The sequence below is a fragment of the Delphinus delphis genome, chromosome 3 (assembly GCF_949987515.2).
Source record: "Delphinus delphis chromosome 3, mDelDel1.2, whole genome shotgun sequence".
NCBI lineage: Eukaryota > Metazoa > Chordata > Mammalia > Artiodactyla > Delphinidae > Delphinus > Delphinus delphis.
Window position 1 is genome coordinate 57,265,785 of NC_082685.1, and position 15,663 is coordinate 57,281,447.

At 43.3% G+C, this 15,663-nt stretch overlaps 2 protein-coding genes and 1 non-coding gene across 5 annotated transcripts in view; 1 reads left to right on the plus strand and 2 right to left on the minus strand.

Annotated features, from left to right (window-relative positions):
* Nucleotides 1-11,098, minus strand: part of MATR3 (matrin 3) — a 50,654-nt gene extending 39,556 nt beyond the window's left edge. The window contains exons 1-4 of one of the 3 annotated variants that reach the window (XM_060008752.1): nt 11,006-11,098; nt 9,740-9,777; nt 7,813-7,896; nt 6,964-7,044 (exon numbers count right to left, since the gene is read on the minus strand). The gene's annotated coding sequence lies outside the window, so the exon portion shown is untranslated. The remainder of the gene's footprint in view (nt 1-6,963; nt 7,045-7,812; nt 7,897-9,739; nt 9,778-11,005) is intronic. The other 2 variants (XM_060008754.1, XM_060008756.1) reach the window with 2 other exon arrangements.
* LOC132423760 (small nucleolar RNA SNORA74) lies at nt 7,112-7,311 on the minus strand. The gene has a single exon (XR_009519070.1). It is a non-coding gene; the product is annotated as a small nucleolar RNA SNORA74 (small nucleolar RNA).
* Nucleotides 11,099-11,179: 81 nt separating the features above from the next.
* SIL1 (SIL1 nucleotide exchange factor) overlaps nt 11,180-15,663 on the plus strand; it is a 292,256-nt gene continuing 287,772 nt past the window's right edge. Inside the window, exon 1 of the mRNA XM_060008760.1 lies at nt 11,180-11,228. The gene's annotated coding sequence lies outside the window, so the exon portion shown is untranslated. The remainder of the gene's footprint in view (nt 11,229-15,663) is intronic.

Below are 15,663 nucleotides of genomic sequence, written 5' to 3' on the forward strand. Positions count from 1 at the left end.
GGCATGGGGCTATCTAGCTCCGCAGTAAAACATGGTACAATGACACATAAAATGGGTGCTCAGTCAGGGAGGGTGGCTTCTCTGCTTAAGTGCTGCCTGGGCTGAGATCTCAAAGTAGACAAAGTGGAAAAGGAAGATGGAATGGGAAAGGGAAACAGCATGTGCAGAGACCTAGATGCAAAAGGACTGAAAGAAACCAGCATGTCCAGAATAAAATCTGAGGGTGGTAAACATGAGAGGGCTGTGTCTTGTTCATCATGTATCCCCAATGTCTAGCAGAGTTCAGTTCATAAAAGCTGTAAAGCCATAAAAAGGGTATGAGTTAAATGACTAGTCTTCTGACAAGATGAGTCAATAGCATAGGTTATTTACTTATCTTCCTCTAACTCAGCCCGGGAGATATTATACACACAAATAAGAGGGAGGTTAGGGATGTGAGAAACTATGAAGAGTCCCCTGGATCATGATTGGGCCCTACTATACAGGGGCAAGAAATGGAAGCCCAGTGTAGAAAAGGGTAGAGTGCCATGGGAGTAGGGGTTGTGCCATAGGCTGGCAAAGAACTCTCCCGGGATGGCCAACATACTGTAACCATTAGCTCCTGGAGTTCTCCTCTAGAGAATTACAACTGAGGGGAAGAAGAGGAAGTTCTACCATCTGCCATTCTGGTGAAGTCCAGATTCTAACTCACAGGCTCTGTGCCTTGAGGACATCTCTACTTTCCTTCAATTCATTAGTACACTAGGGCCTGGGCTTGGCTCCTCCCTTCTACCACCAGCTGATACAAAATTCCCATCCTCTTCTGTGAGCTCACAGGGTAAAAAAAATCAGTCATTTGGGGAATACAGCATCTACTATAAAAGACAACAGCCTCAACCAGTATTCTAAATGAAAGAGAATAAACAAAGACCATAGACTAAGACATGTTGAGTACTAAAAATGGAATGTTCATAAATCATAGCAGTGTTTTCTTAGGTCAGTCTCCCAAGGCAACAGAAATAAAAGCAAAAATTTAAAATGGAACCTAATCAAACTTTTAAGCTTTTGCACAACAAAGGAAACCATAAACAAAATGAAAAGGCAACCTACAGAATAGGAAAAAATATTTGCAAATGATGCTACGGACAAGGGCTTAATTTCTAAAATATACAAACAGCTTGTACAACTCAGTATCAAAAAAACAAACAACCCAATCAAAAACTGGGTAGAAGATCTAGATAAGACATTTCTCTAAAGACATACAGATGGTCAATAAGCACATGAAGATGCTTGACATCACTAATTATCAGAGAAATGCAAATCAAAACTACAATGAGGTATCACTTCCCACCAGTCAGAAGGGCCATCATTAAAAAGTCTACAAATAACAAATGCTAGAGAGTGTGTGGAGAAAAGGGAACCCTCCTATACTGTTGGTGGGAATGTAAATCAGTGCAGCCACTATGGAAAACAGTATGGAGGTTCCTTAAAAAACTAGAGTTGCCATATGATCCAGGAATCTGGGGATATATCTGGAGAAAACTCTAATTTGAAAAGATACAAGTGGGACTTCCCTTGTGGCACAGTGGTCAAGAGTCCACCTGTCAATGCAGGGGACATGGGTTGGATCCCTGGTCTGGGAAGATCCCACATGCCGCAGAGCAACTAAGCCCATGCACCACAACTACTGAGCCTGCACACCACAACTACTGAAGCCCGCGCACCTAGAGTCCGTGATCTGCAATGAGAAGCCCGCACACCACAACAAAGAGTAGCCCCCGCTCACAGCAACTAGAGAAAGCCTGTGTGCAGCAACAAAGACCCAACGCAGCCAATAAATAAATAAATAAATAAATAAAATGAAGATACAAGAACCCCAATGTTCATAGAAGCACCATGTAGCTGACAGGACCTAGAAGCAATAACACTTCAGTATCTAGAGCACATCTAGCACCCAGATCTTGGTTCCTTAATACCATTCTCCAATAAAGGAACCATGACTCCTTAGATAAATGGCTAACTCTGGGACAGGAAAGATATAAGATGAACCTGGAGCATCTTATGATGCCATAAAGTGAGAGGTGTTTAAAAACAACAGCACAATGATGGGGGCATATTGAAGGGACACAGGAGTCAACTGTAAGAGCGCCCAGTGGCCAAAGATGCCAACACTTTGAACAAAATTAAGTTTATTACTGGATTATTTCCCAAAGCATAAAATGAATATCCATGAGTCCATAGTTGTAGAAATAAATTTAATAAATGAGGGAAGAGACCAATTACTTTCTATAGAATTTCAATTAATTGATGTAAACATTTCACCCTTAAGAATACCACAACTCCATACTACTATATATAAAATAGATAACTAAGAACCTACTGTATAGCACAAGGAACTCTACTTAATACTCTGTAGTGACCTATACAGGTATAGAATCTAAAAGAGTGGACATATGTATATGTATAACTGATTCACTTTGCTGTACAGCAGAAACACAACATTGTAAATCAACTATACTCCAATACATATATATATTTATAAAGAAAGAATACCACAATTCCACTCTTAAGTGTGGGCTGCACAGTGACTTCATTCCAAGGAGTACAGCACTGGGGAGAGGGGGTAACTTTACAGTGGAAATACCTGAAAATATGACCTCAGCCACATGATCAAGGTTAACATCAATAGTAATAAGTCATGTTGATAGTATGTACCCTTGATATGGGAGGAGAATGGTACTGTGGTCTTCCTTTCAAAATCACTTAAGATTTTGAAATCCTAATTATGAGAAAATCCTAATTATGAGAAAAACTCAAACTAATTGAGAAACTCTACAAAATGCCTTACTCAAAACTTGAGGTCATCAAAAACAAGAAAAGTCTAAGAAGCTGTCACAGCCAAGAGAAGCCTAAGGAGACATGATGACTAAATGTAATATCGTCAATGGGATCCTGGAACAGACAAAGGACATTAGGTGAAAACTAAAGAAATGTGAATAAAGCATGAACTTTAGTCAATAATAATGTACCAATATTAGCCTATTAATTGTGACATATGTACTATACTAATGTGTTAACATTAGGAGAAACTGGGTGCAGGCTACATGTGAATTCTTTGTACCATCTTCCCAACTTTTCTGTATATCTACAACTATTCTAAAATGAAATAAATTTCAAGGTCCATTTTATTACCCTTTTCCCAGGTAACAGTTAAGTCACCCTTAAAAAACAGTATAAAATGTTCTCACACCCCAAAGGGCTTATAATGGAGATTAGGGAGAGCTAAAGTAACAGGGGCTCCTTTGAACCAGGCTTTAGGATCCTAAATTGACAAATATATGACCTAGCATGTTGGGTCATTAAAAGTGTTCCTAAATAACAGTAAAGAGAAAGGTGTTGCTAAGCAGACATTCTAAGTATTACAGTTGATTTGTTAATTCAGTGAAGTTGTTTTCCAAGAGAATATCGACAGGTCCATTAACTGGAGCTGTTCATAAAGCCCTAATTAAGCAACAAGACTCACAAGAGCCACTGTCACTGTTTTAGGTTCTTAATTAGTTGCTCTTACCAGGTTGTTTTCTTTTGTGTGAACTCCTAGGCACTGAGCCACCTTTTTATGTCCCTTTGGGGCCTGCAGAATTTATTCCTCTGGGGTTTTTGTTTTCCTGATTAAAATTTGAGATATAATCCAAAATTTCAATGTAAATGTTCATTGACAAGTTTCTTTCAACCCTGAAAGAAGGAAAATAAATTGACAGGCGCCAGGGATAGCACTCAATACTTGGGGCCCCCTACTCATCCTGCTTTATTTTTCCCTCTTAATATAGTACAGGACATGAAACTTGAGCAGAGCAATGAAAAGGGGCACTTGTGTTTACTAACTGCTGTCTATGGCAGGAGGTGGCAGCTTGGATATTTACAGACCAATATCTGCTAGTCCAATTTCAGTTTTCATTGCAGCATGGGAAAAGGGTGATGGCAAAAGAGAAGGAATGGATAAAAAGCTACTCTGACATGTGTAACTTCATCTTAGACTCGATAGGAAATCTTAAAAAAACGAAATCAAGCCAACAGGGAGTAGTAAGTGACCAATTAACTTATCAAGTAGGAAATCCCATTAAATTATTTTAATGTGCATGATTAAGCCACTGAAACCTCCTGGGGTATTGAATACAGGCACAAACACCAAATGAATTTTCCCTTTTCAAGTAGCAACATAGGGGGCCCCTCCCTGCACCTGGGTAGCTTTACCATGCTCAGGAAAGCAATCTGTATGCTCAGAGGAACTTGAGATCCCAGATTTTAAACCCCGGCTATTCATGATATATAAAATTTTCCTCTTTCCTTTGGGACCATTTCTATTTCACCACCTAGGGTTGAGTCTGATCAGCTTCTGCTGGAAACCAGATTGCTATTCTTTCTTAGGGCCTCTTCTTTAGGTGTACATTAAAAGAGAAAACAATTATAAGTAACCCATTTAAAAAGTATATACAACAAACACCAAACACAAGAAATAAGGACTATCCTACTACTGGATAATTTACTAAAGTCACCTCAGTCCTCTAAAAGGAGTTTAATACCATATGGTAAAAGCTTGCTCTAAGGCAAAGGTATCGATAACATAATTTTTCAGGGACACATGTTGGTACTGGCCCTAAATCTGTCACAAATGAGCTGTAAACTCCCAAGGCCTGAATTTCATTCCCTAAAACAGAGTTTGGTAATTCTGGCCTGCCATCTGTTTTTGAAAGGCTCTATAGCTTAGCATGGTTGAGGGGAATTTTTTCTTTCAACACTGAAAATTTTACTTTCAGTGTCCCTAAATAAAGTTTTTTTAAAAAAATAAATTTATTTTATTTATTTATTATTTTTGGCTGTGTTGGGTCTTCATTGCTGCACGCGGGCTTTCTCTAGTTGCAGCGAGCAGGGGCTACTCTTCATTGTGGTGCGCGGGCTTCTCACCGCAGTGGCTTCTCTTGTTGTGGAGCACAGGCTCTAGGCGCGCGGGCTTAATTGCTCGATGGTATGTGGGATCTTCGCGGACCAGGGCTTGAACCTGTGTCTCCTGCATTGGCAGGTGGATTCTTAACCACTGTGCCACAAGGGAAGCCCCCTAAATAAAGTTTTACTGAAACACAGTAATGCTCATTTGTTAACATATTATCTATGGCTTCTTGCACACTGCAATTACAGAGTTGAGTAGTTGCAACAGATACTATATGGTGCACAAACCTAAAATATTATCAGGCCCTTTACAGCAAGTTTGCCAACTCCTGCTCTAGAACACAACTGTAAACTTCCTGCATTGGTGGAAGTGTCTTCTAAACTGGCCACTAGGTAGTCACTAAATACTGATATGGAGAAATGGATTTTATTTGTCAATTTAAATCCACACGTAGTGTACAGCAGAGCTCTAGAATATGAGGGCTTAGTTTAAGTCTTGGACTTTTTTTTTTTTTTTGGCCACACTGCACGGCTTGTAAGATCTTAGTTCCCTGACCAGGGATTGAACCCAAGCCCCTTGCAGTGGAAGCCTGAAGTCCTAACCACTGGACCGCCAGGGAAGTCCCAAGCCTTGGACTTAAGAGTAATCATTCTTCTCTAAAATTCTAGTTCTCGCCATAATTTTCTTTTAAATAAATTTATTTTTTTTTGGCCATGTTGGGTCTTTGTTGCTGCGTGCGGGCTTTCTCTAGTTGCGGTGAGCAGGGGCTACTTTTCGTTGTGGGGCACAGGCTTCTCATCGTGGTGGCTTCTCTTGTTGCGGAGCATGGGCTCTAGGCGCGAGGGCTTCAGTAGTTGTGGCACGTGGGGCTCAATAGTTGTGGCTCGCGGGCTCTAGAGCGCAGGCTCATTAGTTGTGGCGCACGGGCTTAGCTGCAGCACGTGGGATCGTCCCAGACCAGGGCTCGAACCTGTGTCCCTGCATTGACAGGCAGATTCTTGTCCACTGCAACACTAGGGAAGTCCTGCCATAATTGTTTTAGAATTTTAAGTATTCCCACCTATAAAGAAAACCTCACTCCTCTTTTTCCTTTAGTCTCACACTCTGATCACACTCTCAGTACTTCTGACACCAGATGTGTGGGTGTTTTTCCCACACCAAGAAAATCTTGTCACCAGCTGGGTGTCCTGCAATTTAACTCAATTCTGACAATATCTACACCTAGAGATAACTTCAGATCCCAGAGGCCAAGGGCACAGTCCCACAAGACTGCCCCTTCTCCACTTCAGATGCCAGACACAAGTCCAGGTTGTTAACCTGTACTTCTGACAGAAAGGCTGTAAGTCAGAGATTGCCACAGCCTCCTCCCTGGGTTTGACTAATTTTTGCTAGAGTGGCTCAAAGAGCTCAGGAAAACAGCTTACTGTTTACCTGTTTATTATAAAAGGATACGATAAAGGATACAAACGAACATCCAGATGGAAGAGATGTGTAGGACAAGGTATGTGGGAAGGGACGCCACTCTCCCAGCAGCTCAACGTGTTGTTCACCAACCTGTTAAGTTCTCTGAACCCCATACTGTTGGAAGTTTTATGGAGGCTTCATCATGATCATTAACTCCATCTCCAACCCCTCTCCCCACTCTGGAGAATGAGTGTGTGTCTGAGAGGGGTGTGTGTGTGTGAGAGAGAGACAATTCTAAGCTCTAATCATTGCCTGGTCTTTCTGGTGACCAGCCCCACCAGAACAAAAGACATACATCACCCAGGAAGTTCCAAGGGATTTAGGAGCTCATTGTCAGGAGCCACATTCAAAGACCAAATATTAGAACAAAAGATGCTCCTAGTGCTCTGATCACTTAGGAAATCACAAGGGTTTTAGGAGCTGTACCAAAAACCAGGGTCAGATATATATATATATATCAATGTGTGTGTGTGCATAAAAAAATGTATGTATATATATATTTTTCTATTATTTCACACCACCCATCTGAGCTGAAGTGAGTTAACTAGAAACTACATGACAAAAGCACTGCATACATTACTTATCTTGGTGTTACAAAGGGCTGTCAGACATCTGAGGTCCCAGTGGAGGAAGGTTTCTCACTCAGGTAAAGGCATCTAGGATTCGAAGAGGAAAGGAATGACAGGCTATCCTTAAGGCAGGGTCCTTTTCTAATAGAAAAAAACTGTTTGCACCCAGACTAGGACCAACTCCACAGGAGGAGTTACTCCACTCTCAGAGGTGCAAAACGTTGCCCAAAGGTACTCAGCCACAGCGCCAAAACAGTACTAGAGCCAGACCTCAATAAAGGCAGCACTTGCTCTTCCAACAGTGTAACACCATCCGAGGCATCACACTAGCCTGGACAGCTGACAACTGCTGGATGATTCCTGAAACAGTTTTCTTATTTGTTTCAGATACCCAGGTAGAAGACATGGATATAGGTATCCCCATGAATTGAACATCGACTGCAAAACAGAGGCCTGGGAGCACTGATTGCAGACCCTGATGTCAAATCCTTTAAAAAATTGGAAACAGGAAACCCTTTCCCATGGCTTCAGTCATTTTATCCAACACTGAGAGAGTTCTTGCCATGTGCTGGGCACTGTGCTTGGGATCTAGCTGTGAACAAAGTAAGATACACTAACCTGTCCCTCACGGAATTTACAATCGCCCCCCAGTTTCCTCAGATGGAATGACAGATAATCTCAAAGATCCCACATGCCTCCAGACCATAATCACTAAAATTCTACTCAGCCTTTCCCTGAGTAGGATTTGTTAGGGGCAAATACAGTTGATTCTGCCTCCCAATTGTTTCCTGATGGGCTCCAACAAACAAACAGGCCTGGCACATAGTCAATGTTGGAATGAATAAGGACATTTACCTGATAACTCCATACACAGACTGTCCATTTGCCACTAATTTCCTCTCTTCAGGAGGGCCAAGGATGCCCTACTTTCAAGTCATCCTAAAAAGAAAAAGATTTCAGTGTTCAACATCCCAGCTCCTAAGGCTGCTTTTTGTAGAGACAGAAACAAAATGCTGTCTGTCGTTTATGATCTACCATAATTTTTATATCCTCAGTAATTATTTTATTTCCCATTACTTACCTTTTTTCTTGCCTGTTACTACTAAAGACCTCTAGATATCACTTGTATTAAGAACCGATAGGGCTTCCCTGGTGGCACAGTGGTTGAGAATCTGCCTGCTAATGCAGGGGACACGGGGTCGAGCCCTGGTCTGGGAGGATCCCACATGCCACGGAGCAACCAGGCCCGTGAGCCACAACTATTGAGCCTGCGCGTTTGGAGCCTGTGCTCCGCAACAAGAGAGTCCGCGATAGTGAGAGGCCCGCGCACCGCGTTGAAGAGTGGCCCCCGCTTGTCACAACTAGAGAAAGCCCTCACACAGAAACGAAGACGCCAACACAGCAAAAATTAATTAATTAATAAACTCCTACCCCCAACATCTAAAAAAAAAAGAACCGATATATTACAGACTATTCACAATGAACATTTGAGGTATTCACACAAAGCACCCAACATTTAGCTAAGAGAATCCTTTTAAGGCAAAGCCAATTGATAGAACAAAACTAGCTTTGATAAATAACTCCTCTGCCTCCCAACATCCTCACCAGTTCCTTCTGTAGAACTAAGATATCACTTTTCACAGAAAGCAGCAACTAAGTCAGCCCTATTGGACAACCTCCAGCATCACCCTGAGTGATAAGTGATTGCCTAGAACTGAGAAGCATCTGTTTTTAGAAAATTAGCATTCTAAAACAATATCACTACAAAGGGGACTCAGTATCTCCTGCTCCAAAGAGGCAACAACTCCGCTTACTTCTGAAAATCAGTAAGATATCAACAAAAATATACTGTCAACGTAAAGCATAAATTATTATCGTTGTAGCTAGGCCTAGTATCTAGAGCCCCCTCAATGAATTGCTATTTTTATATTCTATTAATGAGCTAAAGAATGCCCAGGGAATTCCCTGGCGGTCCAGTGGTTAAGACTGCACTTTCACTGCTGAGGGCCCGGGTTTGAACCCTAGTTGGGGAACTAAGATCCCACAAACCGTGCAGCGCGGCCAAAAAAAAAAAAAAAAGCCCATAATTTTAAAGCAAATTCATATCTATGTTTCCTTGTAAGGCATGGCATTCTCACAGGTAACTACAGCTATCCTTCTACAAAGGGTTTATCCTGACTAGCTCTGTACTGTGGGGGAGTGGGAGCTATGAAATCTGCAAAAATCCCATTGACTTCCACCCTCTATAAGGCCCTCTTTTGTGTGTTTTCGCGCACTAGTTGTTTTGCGTGGGGGGGGGGGGCGCCGGGGCATGTGGAACTTCCCCGACCAAGGATCTAACCCGTGCAGCGGAAACTCAGAGTCTTAACCACTGGACCACCAGGGAAGTCCTATAAGGCCCCTTTTGAGCACTTGGTAGACTCAAAAAATAAAAGCCCAACTTTTCCTCTATACTTATATATCCCTCCATTGCCTTTGTTCTGTTTCCAAGGCACGATTCAAGGAACTTCATACTAGCCAAACCTGTCGGACCAGAACCATTCTCCATGTTAGGTTTCTCCTTGCAAAGGCATGCTCTTGCAGATTTAACCTTAATGGAAAAGCAACTATGCTGGCATCCTGGTATAGTTAACAACATAGTTGGCAATGAACCAGGCCCAGAATGCCAACCAGCTATATTGGCTGCTGTTCTCCCAGCAGTGTAACACTTGCCTAGGTACACGGAAACCTAGGCAGCTGCCTACAGCTGGGGCCAAAGGTAGGCTAATGGAGTTGCACTCACCTGGCAGTGCATCTTCCCAAAGTCCACAGCTGGTCCCTCTGCAATCAAAGCACTCCAGGTTAGAGTCAGCCAACAGTTAGTGAACACTTGTGTGGAGTTCAAGACCCCTACCCTCAAAACTCTGTAACTTGGTGAGGCCTGAGCCACAGAAACAATAGCAGGAAATAAAACAAATAGCTTTCCCTTGGTTAGCTTTATTGTCATATGTCATTTGTACCTGCATACCACAGCAGTTCAAAGGTAGCAAATTAATGGTCTCATCAAGTATCAAATTAATGGCTCTGTCACTTAACACCCAAGTGGCAGTGAGCAAGTAACTTAACCTCTGTACCTCAGTCTCCTCATTTGTAGAATGGGGGTGTTGATAATAGTACCCAGGGTGGTTGGGAGATTTAAATGGAATATAAATTAATCCCATAGGATAATATCTGCTATAGACTGATAACTCAGTAACACTTGTTATTGTCAGGAGCTACATTCCAGGCAAGGAGATAAATACTGGTGAGTAGAAGGGAAAGTTATCCTGGGAGAGCAATGGGCAGTGAAAATTGGAGAGGCTAGTTAAAACTAGACTGAGAAGGGCCTCAATTATGTGACCTCTTGAAGAACCATAAAACAGCATCTTAAAAAATGATTGCATGCAGTAATCGGTGTGAAAGAAACTGGAGGCAGTTGGGTTGCCATTTCTACCAACGACCCCAACTACTGGTTGAAAACAATAACCGAAATATTTGCAAAATGTTAATAAACATTTCTACCCACTCACCCTTACAATTTATCTTATATATATAAAGTGAGAGTATCTAAGACCATACTTTTTTCCAGCCATCCTCTAATTTCACTCCTAAACGCCTCCAAACAATTTAGAGGAAAAGGAAAATAGAGGGGGCTTATAGTCCAGGTCTAAAAACGAATCCAAAAATAGCCTGCCCCTTTCAGGGGCTCGGGTTGAAGGGACTGACCGAGCTCCACCCGAACACGTGTTCCTCAGAAACCTTCCCAAGTCCCTGGCCCTGGTGCCTGGGGACCGAGACTCTCCGAGACCGGCTCTAGGGAACTCTCCAGGGACAGTAGGGATAGTAGGCAACAGGGGGAGACTCTGGGGGTACGATCCCCCAGCATCTCTTCAACATGCCCTCCGAACCTGGGGTCACGAGGGAACGAACCCCAATTTCGTCCCGTGCCTCGGAAGAAGCCTCCGCACAACTGCCTCTCGCCCCTGGCTGGTAAACCTCCGAGGCCTCTCCCCTATTTGCCCTTACTCACCAGCGCGTGTCCGGAGCTCAGCGAGGACACTGCAGCTCGAGAAGAGTCCGCAGGGGAAAGGGCAGCCGGGAGCCGAGGGGAGCCCCGCCCCGGGGCGGCTACTGGGCGGGCCCTCAGAGGGCGGGGCCCAGAAACCCCGCCCAGGAAAGAGTTAGAAAAATGGGAGAGCTGTGGCAGAGGTGAGCATACTCCTTAACAGGAACTAGACCCCAGAAGAGAAAAGGTAGGAATCCGAACAAGCGTTACAATTATCTGACACCCATCCCATTAGTTAGTTACGCATGGAAAGGGCGCTGGGTGTGGGGCTGCTTAAGAGAAAACTTGGTGTGTCCTAGCGGGGCGGTGCTTCCAGCCTGCCCAAACCGAGGGCCGCGGGTTCCTCTCACACGTGTGGCGCCTTTCGGTTGCCGCAAGCTCAGCCCACGCTTTTTCCACCTCCCACGCAGATCCTCTTTCTGGCTTTCTTCAGCTGTTCTGTCACTCGGCTAACGGATCGTCCTCCCACACAGGTCACCTTGGTCTTTGGGATCTCTCCAGGAGGTTTTCGGCTAGATTATGCTAGTCACTCCAGCCTAACCTGCGGGACCATCCCTGCGGCCCTGTAGTGGGATCCGTAGCTGAGCTGCAGCAACTAAAGAGTACTGTCTTTCTCTGCCAGACTTGCCTTTCACCGTGGCACAATAGCCAAAGAGGCCACATTTTGCCCACCAGGTTGCCAGCATTTATTTTGAACACTAAACCTTCCCCCACTATCTGGAGTCAATATGATTCTCTCCTGCTGAACATTCGGTGAAGCTGAGGACTAGAAGGGCAAGGCCCAGCAGCAGTAATTCCGAAACCCATTCCATAATTCTCAAAATTCTAAAGCCACTTCGTTCCTATCGCTCCAGCATCCTACTGGCTCTGCTGATCTATTTCACCTGGCACCTTCCTAAGGTGAACCCCTGGGAGTCAGCCAATGCCCTTATCTGCCAACATGTTTTATTATCTATTTCCTCAGGTATTTCATAACAACAACAAAAAAAATGTGCTTCCTGTACACCCCCACCCTTCCCGACCTCTGCTGAGAAAGCCAAGAGTCCTACATTGATTCCAGGAAAAGACTTTAGGCCCTAAGGACAGAGAGCCACTGAAGTGGCAAGCACAAATTCTCCCCAGTTTTGATGGAATTGGACACAGGCTCTGGTAGGAAAAAGGCTTACATAAATACAGTGATTAAAAACGTCACATGATCAGTGCTGGGCTGGTAGGCAGAAGCTCTGCTTTGCAGTTAAATAGGAAAGTGGCTGAAGACTGCTGCCATAATCAATGCCTGCATTCAGCTGCCACAGTGTGTTCATAAAGGAGGGTTATGAGAGCTATAAAACTGGGCAGGTGGGGTGGGTAATTGTCCTGCGGAGCTCTGCTAAAGGAGAAATTGCATTGGCATCTCATATTTTGCTTTCTTTCGTTCCAAATACACCAAATGGAGAAGGCAGAGCTACCCTGAGGATTCATGAAAAGGAAGGATGAGGTTTGTGTGAATGTGTGCGTGTGTGCTTTCAGAGCAAAGACAAGAAGTAATTGAGAATAGGGAGATACCAGGGCCTTTGAGGAGAGAGGGACCAAATGACCTGGAGACAACTGGTTTCACAGATCAGTCCAGGGAGAAGGCAGGATGGAGGGAAGGCCAGACATTATAAGTAAGGCTGAGAGATGTGCCATGTTCTCATGTGATATTGAAAATGTGGTCACCTTTTTTAGCTATAGGCCATTCAGTGTCCTTTGGAGGAAAACCTAGATTATGATTTCTTCATTTCTCAGTTAAAAAATCCTTTATAGTCAACCTTCTTAATCTCCATCCTTTTAAATTCTGAATTCATTTTGGTGAGTTGGCTTATATGGTCTTTTATTTATAATATCAACTACTTTTTTACCTTTTTGTTTGTTTCTTATTCTTGCAAAGACAGAATTGTTAGGAATAACAAAAAAGAAAAGGGAGAATTTCTAGAAAAAAATGGTGCAGTGAGATGAAAGGCAAAGGATTAGGGAAGGTCCATGAGCTCTGAGTTTGACCTCATAATCGAAAGGCTGGCCCCACGGGACACTAGGTTTCCAAGCTTTTTGCCTGCCTTTCCCTTTCTCCTGCATTTATCCTCTCCTTCTTCCTTCCTTACTTGATGTCTTTCGGCCCTGAGACTGCTCTTTTCCTCTCCTCCCTGGACAGGAATCACCAGTACAGAAATATTTAATCATTTCTTCAATTAATCTGCCCATCAACATTTACTGACCATCTACCATTTACCAGACCCTGTTCAGGCGCTGCATATAAAGTCAGAGGAATAGGACTTCCCTGGTGGCACAGTGGTTAAGAATCTGCCTGCCAATGCAGGGGACACGGGTTTGATCCGTGGTCCAGGAAGATCCCACATGCCGTGGAGCAACTAAGCCCGTGCACCACAACTACTGAGCCTGCGCTCTAGAGCCCGCGAGTCACAACTACAGAAGCCCACGTGCCTAGAGCCTGTGCTCTGCAACAAGAGAAGGCACTGCAATGAGAAGCTCGCGCACCACAACGAAGAGTAGCCCCCGCTCACTGCAACTAGAGAAAGCCTGCACGCAGCAACGAAGACCCAATGCAGCCAAAAATAAATAAATTTATAAAAAATTAAATTAAATTAAAAAATAAAGTCAGAGGAATAGAAATTCCTGCCTGCCTAGAGCTTACAGTCTAGTGGGGAAGAAAGATAAGTAGTATAGGTATCCTTGAGCATATGTCAGGGGGCAGCTAACGTAGCCTGGGGAGTCAGGAAGGGTACTAGAGATGGCAGTATTCCCTCTGGCTGATCTTAAAGGCTTAGAGTAGAAGAGGGATCTCTCCTGCATCCCTGTACTCCTTGCTGCTGCTCTGTAATAGCTACCAAAGTTAGAGTGGGGCCCTGCAGTAGTCCTTATTTCTTTTTTTAAATTTTTTTTTGTTTATTTATTTGGCTGCACTGGGTCTTAGTTGCAGCACACAGGTTCTTCATTGTGGCGTGTGGGATCTTTAGCTGCAGCATGTGAACTCTTAGTTGCGGCATGTGGGATCTAGTTCCCTGACCAGGGATCGAACCTGGGCCGCCTGCATTGGGAGCGCAGAGTCTCAGCCACTGGACCACCAGGGAAGTCCTTATTTCTCAAAAGCATAGTTAGATTGTCAAGGATATAGAGAAATTGGAACCCTCATACACTGCTGGTGGGAATGTAAAATGGTGCAACTGCTTTGGAAAACAGTCTGGCAGTTCTTCATATTATTAAACATAGAATTACTTTATGGCTCAATAGTTCCACTCCTAGGTATATACCCAAGAAAATGAAAATATATGTCTACACAAAAACTTGTACACACATGTTCGTAGTAGCATTATTCATTAGAGCCAAAAATTTGAAACAACCCAAATGTCCTTTAACTGACAAATGGATAAACAAAATGTGGTATATCTATACAGTGGAATATTATTTGGCCATAAAAAGAAATGAAGTACTGATTCATGCTAAATAAACCTTGAAAACATTATGTTAAATTAAAGAAGCCAGACCACACAGTGCTTATTTCCATTCATATGAAAGTCCAGGACAGGAAAATCTATAAAGACAGAAAGTAAATTGGGGTTGCTTAGGTTGAGGGGGGATGGTAAGATAGCTAAAGGTTATGGAGTTTCTTTTAAAAAAAAAATATTTATTCATTTGGCTGCATTGGGTCTTAGTTGCAGCATGCGGGATCTCTCTTGCGGCACGCGGGCTTCTCTCTAGTTGTGGTGTGCGGGCTCTAGAGCGCACAGGCTTAGCTGCCCCTGGCATGTGGGATCTTAGTTCCTGGACCGGGATCAAACCTGCGTCCCCTGCATTAGAAGGTGGATTCTTAACCACTGGACCACCAGAGAAGTCCCATGGGGAATTAATTATAACTGAGGAGAGTCAAAAGGATATCAACTACTAAACTGAAATAGACGTTGAAATTTTTCCCCTTCATATAAGGTACCTGGTGCAGCTTCTATGTCTACAATCCATTGTGTAACTGAATTTTGAACACTCTTTTCATTTAAAGTCATTCCAGGAGGTGGCTCATTTTGCAAAGCCAACAGTTCTTTCTGTACTCACTTCTGCATTGACACCATGATGGAACCATCCCCCCAAGGCCGGTGAGGCAGAGATGCAGGATGAGGAGCTGCTGTGTTTGCGTAAAGGCATGGGGCCCAGCATCCCATGGGGTTTCTTTTTGAGGGGATGAAAAAGTTCTAAAATTGTGGTGATGGTTGCACATATCTGTGAGTATAATAAAAACCGTTGAATCGTATACTTTAAATGGGTGAATTGTATGGTATGTGAATTATATCTCAATAAAGGTGTTAAAACAACAAGAAGAAGCATACCTGGGGACCTAAAAGATCTGCAATTCTGATTAAAATTGTGGGCCTCATGGTCATTGTCAATTTTAAGGTCTAGAAAGGACTTTTTATTCTGGGTCTTGCGGCCTTTCAGAGTTCCTTCCTCAGTATACAGAAAAAATTAATGCATTTGGGTGGCCAGCACAAACAGATGCAGAGGGGTAGACTGTGCATTCTCATACTTCCCCTCCCTAACTTGACTCTCTCATAATGTTCCGGTTTAAGATTTACAGTGTACCTACTGTGTAGAAG